The sequence below is a fragment of the Lissotriton vulgaris genome, unplaced genomic scaffold (assembly GCF_964263255.1).
Source record: "Lissotriton vulgaris unplaced genomic scaffold, aLisVul1.2 SCAFFOLD_10198, whole genome shotgun sequence".
In the NCBI taxonomy this organism is placed as follows: Eukaryota; Metazoa; Chordata; class Amphibia; order Caudata; family Salamandridae; genus Lissotriton; species Lissotriton vulgaris.
Window position 1 is genome coordinate 50519 of NW_028252769.1, and position 5757 is coordinate 56275.

Genomic DNA, 5757 nt, shown 5'->3' on the forward strand with positions numbered 1-5757 from the left:
ACCAACACGAACAGAGACATGCGCGTAGACCAGAGGAGCATTAACGTTTATGAATCGAGCACCACAGTACGACCTCCCGAATAGTGAGAACACAAACCCCTATGTGACGGCCAACCAAATAAAACACCACTGACATTCTGAAATTTTACAGCCGCCGCCTTTATACCGCGGAACCAGTGAACATTTAAGCTCCACGCCGCGCTCTAAGCAGCAGAAAAATATACACAAAAAGTATACACAAAATAGGACATGGTAATCATATGGGAGGAACAGAACTGCACTAATGTTATCCTTCCCTTCCTCCACCACTATAGGAAAAAGAAACCTTCAAACCGACTGAGTGAAAAATTCCACACTGAGAGAACTGATCAATCCAGAACTGATGGAGATAAACACGGGTGCGTGATAACAAAGATCCACACAGCTGATTTAAGGCCCTTAGTTAACATATATACTAAAACACCTTATTACATCTTACAGGTGTAATATGAAGTCCTACAGATAAAGCATTCAGCCCTGAGGAAGACTGCATAAGAAAATATTACTGGTCCTAACACAAGGCGGTCGAAACGCGTTGGCAACAAATAGAGGCTTGGAAGACTTTATGCACTTTAGATTCCTCCAATGAGAGCTAAGAGCTATAAGGATTATTCCCTTAGCAGAGCATAATTGTATCTAGTAAAATCCCCGACCCTATATAGGACTTGAAAAACAGACGTGATTGAGGGGCTAAGAGGTCTTGAACCCCAGTCAGATATCCTTGACAGTAGAAGTAGGACAGGGTGGAGAAGAATATCACTCTTTGACTTATTCAATAATTGATCAAATGTACAATGATCTTATGTATATATGGTGTATGGTCAATGTAATGTGTACTTAAATGTTGAATGTATATTTGTCTTAAATGTTGTATGATTTGAAATAAGGAGTGTCGAACTGATAATGAAGGTGAATACCAATATGTATATATAAAAAAGTCATAAAGATTTCTAAAATCAAATGTTTGATAGCCCAAAGTCAATAAAAGGGACTATTGATGCAAAAAGATATTGTCATCCATGGTGTCAGAGGTACTGTTGTTGTGAAAAAAGTGCCATAGATTATAGCCTCTGAGGTCCTTAACTGAATCAACCCCTTTCATTATATGCCGCGATGGCTTGTAAGTGGCCTCTGTGTTGGGTGCAGCTGTCATGCAGTTTGGCTACATTAACTTTTTAATGTCATTGATGTAATGGCCCTTGCCGTTGCATCCTGAGTTGTGACCTTATGGCATCGGCTGCATTAGGGGAGTCAGGTACTTCCTACGGCAGTGAATGGCAGTGTGCCTCTTCTGAGTGTGCTTTCATCAATGTGTACAGTGACCGACCTCAAAATTGTGTGAACTACACATCTGACACCAATGTGCAACTGTATTTGTGCACAAAAGCATGACATGGTGGATGGCAGGACCTCATGGCCATTGCTACATGATAATTTTGAGTCTGTATCTGTGTTGTCCCCTTATGTAGACTCCATATGTGACTGTGACAACATGTTGGGATGTGCATCTTTTTCACCCACCGAGACATAGGTATGCTCACAGTGATCTTTTGTTCGCCATATGTTGGCAGGGTATGCTCAGACGTGAGTCCCTTGCTCACTTTGCCACTGGATTCGAGCAAGCCTGGCTGAAGACGGCTGTAATGCCAGAAACCGGTCCTAGGAAGCTTGTTTCCGGTCCAGGGAAGGCATGTCTTGGCAGTTCGGGCTGGACTGTTCCCATGAAGAACAGGGTCAGATTGATTTGCATATGGCCATGTCTGAAACGGGGTGGCAGAGTGGGCTAAAGAACGGTGATGGATTAAACCCAGATCTGTTGACTGGGTGTGAGTGTTTGATTGGTTCAGATGCTCCGTCCATCACCACCCCCTTTTGTGCCGCTTTGTTCGCCATAAGTTGGCAGGGTATGCTCAGACGTGAGTCCCTTGCTCACTTTGCCACTGGATTCAGGCAAGCCTGGCTGTAGACGGCTGTAATGCCAGAAACCGGTCCTAGGAAGCTTGTTTCCGGTCCAGGGAAGGCATGGCTTGGCAGTTCGGGCTGGACTGTTCTCATGAGGCACAGGGTCAGACTGATTTGCATATGGCCATGTCTAAACTGGGGTGGCAGAGTGGGCTAAAGAATAGTGATGGATTAAACCCAGATCTGTTGACTGGGTGTGAGTGTTTGATTGGTTCAGATGCTCCGTCCATCACCACCCCCCTTTGTACCGCTTTGTTCGCCATAAGTTGGCAGGGTATGCTCAGACGTGAGTCCCTTACTCACTTTGCCACTGGATTCAGGCAAGCCTGTCTGAAGACGGCTGTAATGCCAGAAACCGGTCCTAGGAAGCTTGTTTCCGGTCCAGGGAAGGCATGGCTTGGCAGTTCAGGCTGGACTGTTCCCATGAGGCACAGGGTCAGACTGATTTGCATATGGCCATGTCTGAACTGGGGTGGCAGAGTGGGCTAAAGAACTGTGATGGATTAAACCCAGATTTGTAGACTGGGTGTGAGTGTTTGATTGGTTCAGATGCTCCGTCCATCACCACTCCCTTTTGTACCGCACAGTGATCTGTATGTCAGGTCAGGTCACTGTTGTTTTTTGCATTTGTCACACTGCGGCATGGGCAAGCTATTTCGCTGTGTGGACATCACATGGGTCAATGATGGCAAGCGGCATGCTACCAGCCATCTTTTGAGTTTTTAATTTAGGTTGCAGAATATTACTGCACAGGGTGTTGTGCAACTTGTGGGGTATTATCATCTTGTTTTGTGCTTTGTTTGCATATAATGTTCGTGTGTATGGCACTAAACTGAACCTACTTCTCTGTATCTTGCAGCATCTACCAAGGGCACAGAAGGACATGGGACGGACACCAGTGGTGAGGCATCTCGCACGACAGCTACACATGATCTCACTGACACGGATGTTACCAGTGCCTCGGAGGGGGACAGGAGTGTTCTTGAGATATCCCGCCCGAAACACCAACCTCTATGTCATCTGACGCCAGCGGTGACACCTCGATGTTGGTGGGCACAGGGAGTGGGAAATCTGCTACCTCTTTCACCGCACAGCGCCCAGTGCCCACCCTCCCAGCTACTTCAACTAGTGTTGCATGTGCCCGCTGCCCTAGGAAGGGAAGAGGCTCCTTCCCCCCAGGCACTGCTGCCCCTGCCCCTGTCTCCCCTGCTGCCCTCAGTGTTGAGGCAGTTGACCGTTTGCCACAGCTTTGTGTGGGTCAGACATCTCTCCTGAATGCCTTCCAAGACCATGACAATAAGTTGGCACAGGTAGTTGCCTTCATGGAGGGAATTCATTCAGATGTGGGTAGGCTACACAGGACTGTCCAGACTTTTTCCTCTACAGTAACGGAAGCCATTCAGCTGTCACAGGCTCGGAGTCTAGCTCTGGTCCCTTTGGCAAGCCCCCTGCCAGTAGCTACATCTGATATTGACCACAGCCCACAGGCTCCAGGTACACCACGCGCAACACACAATAGCAGCAGCACAATTGGGCGAGAGTGCAGATACCATCCCCCAAACAAACTAAAGTGACACAGGAGCACAAAGGCAAAAGCCCATCAGGGGCATCAGGCTCCCGTCCTTAAAATCAGCCCTTTCCAAGGACACTCCCGTTCTAAAAGCGTCTCCCAAAGACAGGCAAACATTTGCCATGCCTGCTGTGAAGCTGGTACCTTCTTAGAGTCTGCAGAAGAAGCCCTCTAAGGCAGATTCACCCACAACCTCAACTCCCACCCACAGCCCTGTGAAGTTGGGAAAGGAGTGCACTGTAGGGGGTTCACTTGGTTAACAGGGGATGGAGGGGAAAAGGCAAGGCCAGGCCAAGCATACCGCCGGATCTAGCAGATCCCCAGAGGGAGGGCCACCACCTGCACCTGATGCTCCTGTAGCAGAGAGAGTGCCTGTTATGCCCGCCCTACTTCCGACTCCTCCCAAGACAATTATTCCCTATCGAGTCCCCAAGAAGTGGAACAGCACCCCTCTACATTCTCCCTCACACACTGTGTCTCACAGCAGCATGTCTCTGCCTTCCCGTGCTACCACACCACCCAGTCCAAGCAGCCCTCCGGCTAACAAAGCCACTGACGCCTCTACCTCAGCTGGTCCTCTCTCTCCGAGGTCCAGTACTCCAAATGTCCACAACAATCAGCCACATCCCAGTCTGAATGACAGCCAAGTCTGAGGCTGAGTCCACCTCCCACCCCTACTCTCCCACAGCGGTGCCTGGACTGCCCATTTTTATCCCCCAAGCTGTGTTGCTTCCCATGGCAGTATTTGGTGTCACCCATTCCCTGTGGAGGTTCTCATGCACACATGTACCTGCTTTGAACTATAGACTGACCACTGTCCTTGCTGTTTATTACTGTTTGATAACAAAACAGCAGAAGAGTGTGACCCAAGAAAATAACAGAATAGGCAGAGAGAGTCACTCTATAGTGTAAAAAGAACCCTCACTCACCAACCTAGTTGGTGACATGCTTCATCATTGGGTTCCCACCAGAGAGGCGGTATGCCTCTCTGGTGTGCTTCAATGCCTGATTACAACGGAGCAGGTGTTTGTAAAGGTGACAGTGCAAGATGTGAACCAAGTGATAGGTTAAAATTGTCTTTACCGAACCAGCAAAAATTATTTAATGGTAAGGCAATATAAAAACGTGAGACAGATGATAGACTGGGTAGATTGGCCAGTTACATCACTTATGTGCAAGAAATGTGTTCTACATGTTTCAGCCTCACAAGTGCCATTAACAAGGCTTTCTTCAGGATCTAACGCCATGGCGGTATGTACACACTAAGGTACACCCTAACCTGTGGTGTAAAAATGTGACCACATAACTTATGGTTTACTGGAACACCTCAAATTTGTTGAGAGCGTTTAATAGTATATGACATGGGAGATTCTCACGACATGGACCCAGGTGGGGAGCGAGAACTTATAGTCACACATAATCCAACGTCCAGTGCTCACATAGCACCTACTTATACCCAGCAGCTTGATCCCGATGATAATAATATTACTTTGTTTGCCCATTCCATGTGCGGGTTCTCATGCACAAATGTGCCTAATTTGAGCTATGAAATGGCCACTGGCCTTGCTGTTCATCACTTTGGATGTCCATTCCATGTGCAGGTTCTCATGTACCTACTTTGCACTTTGTACTGGCCAATGGCCTTGCTGTTTATTACTGTGTTTGCCCATTCCCTGTGCAGGTTCCCATGTACCTACCTTGAGCTATGGAGTGGCCACTGGCCTTGCTGTTCATCACTTTGAATGCCCATTCCCTGTGCCGGTTCTCGGTTACACATGTGCCTACTTTGATCTATGGACTGGCCACTGGCCTTGCTGTTTATTACTGTGTTTGCCCATTCCCTGTGCACGTTCTCATGCACACATGTGCCTAATTTGAGCTATGGAATGGCAACTGGCCTTGCTGTTGTCTACTTTCGATGCCTATCTGGGTAATTTGTAATAAAGACAGTTCCTCCTGTTGTCTGCTTTGTGAGTGTCCTTGTTTAATACAATCCTTTCTGTATGTGAGGGTGCAATGATGGGTGTTTGTGATGATCTACTGTTATCCTAATCATTCTAAGGTCAGGTTAGCTAAATTGTACACATGTCATGTTAGGGTGCACTACCAGCACAGAGGGGAATTCTATCCACAGGATTACAGGCAGGCTGGCCAGGGTCCATCATGTCTGTATGATCTTTCTTGAT

At 47.5% G+C, this 5757-nt stretch overlaps 1 pseudogene; it reads left to right on the forward strand.

Annotated features, from left to right (window-relative positions):
* Positions 1–2860: 2860 nt before the first annotated feature.
* Positions 2861–3495, forward strand: LOC147662020 (uncharacterized; annotated as a pseudogene).
* Positions 3496–5757: the final 2262 nt, after the last annotated feature.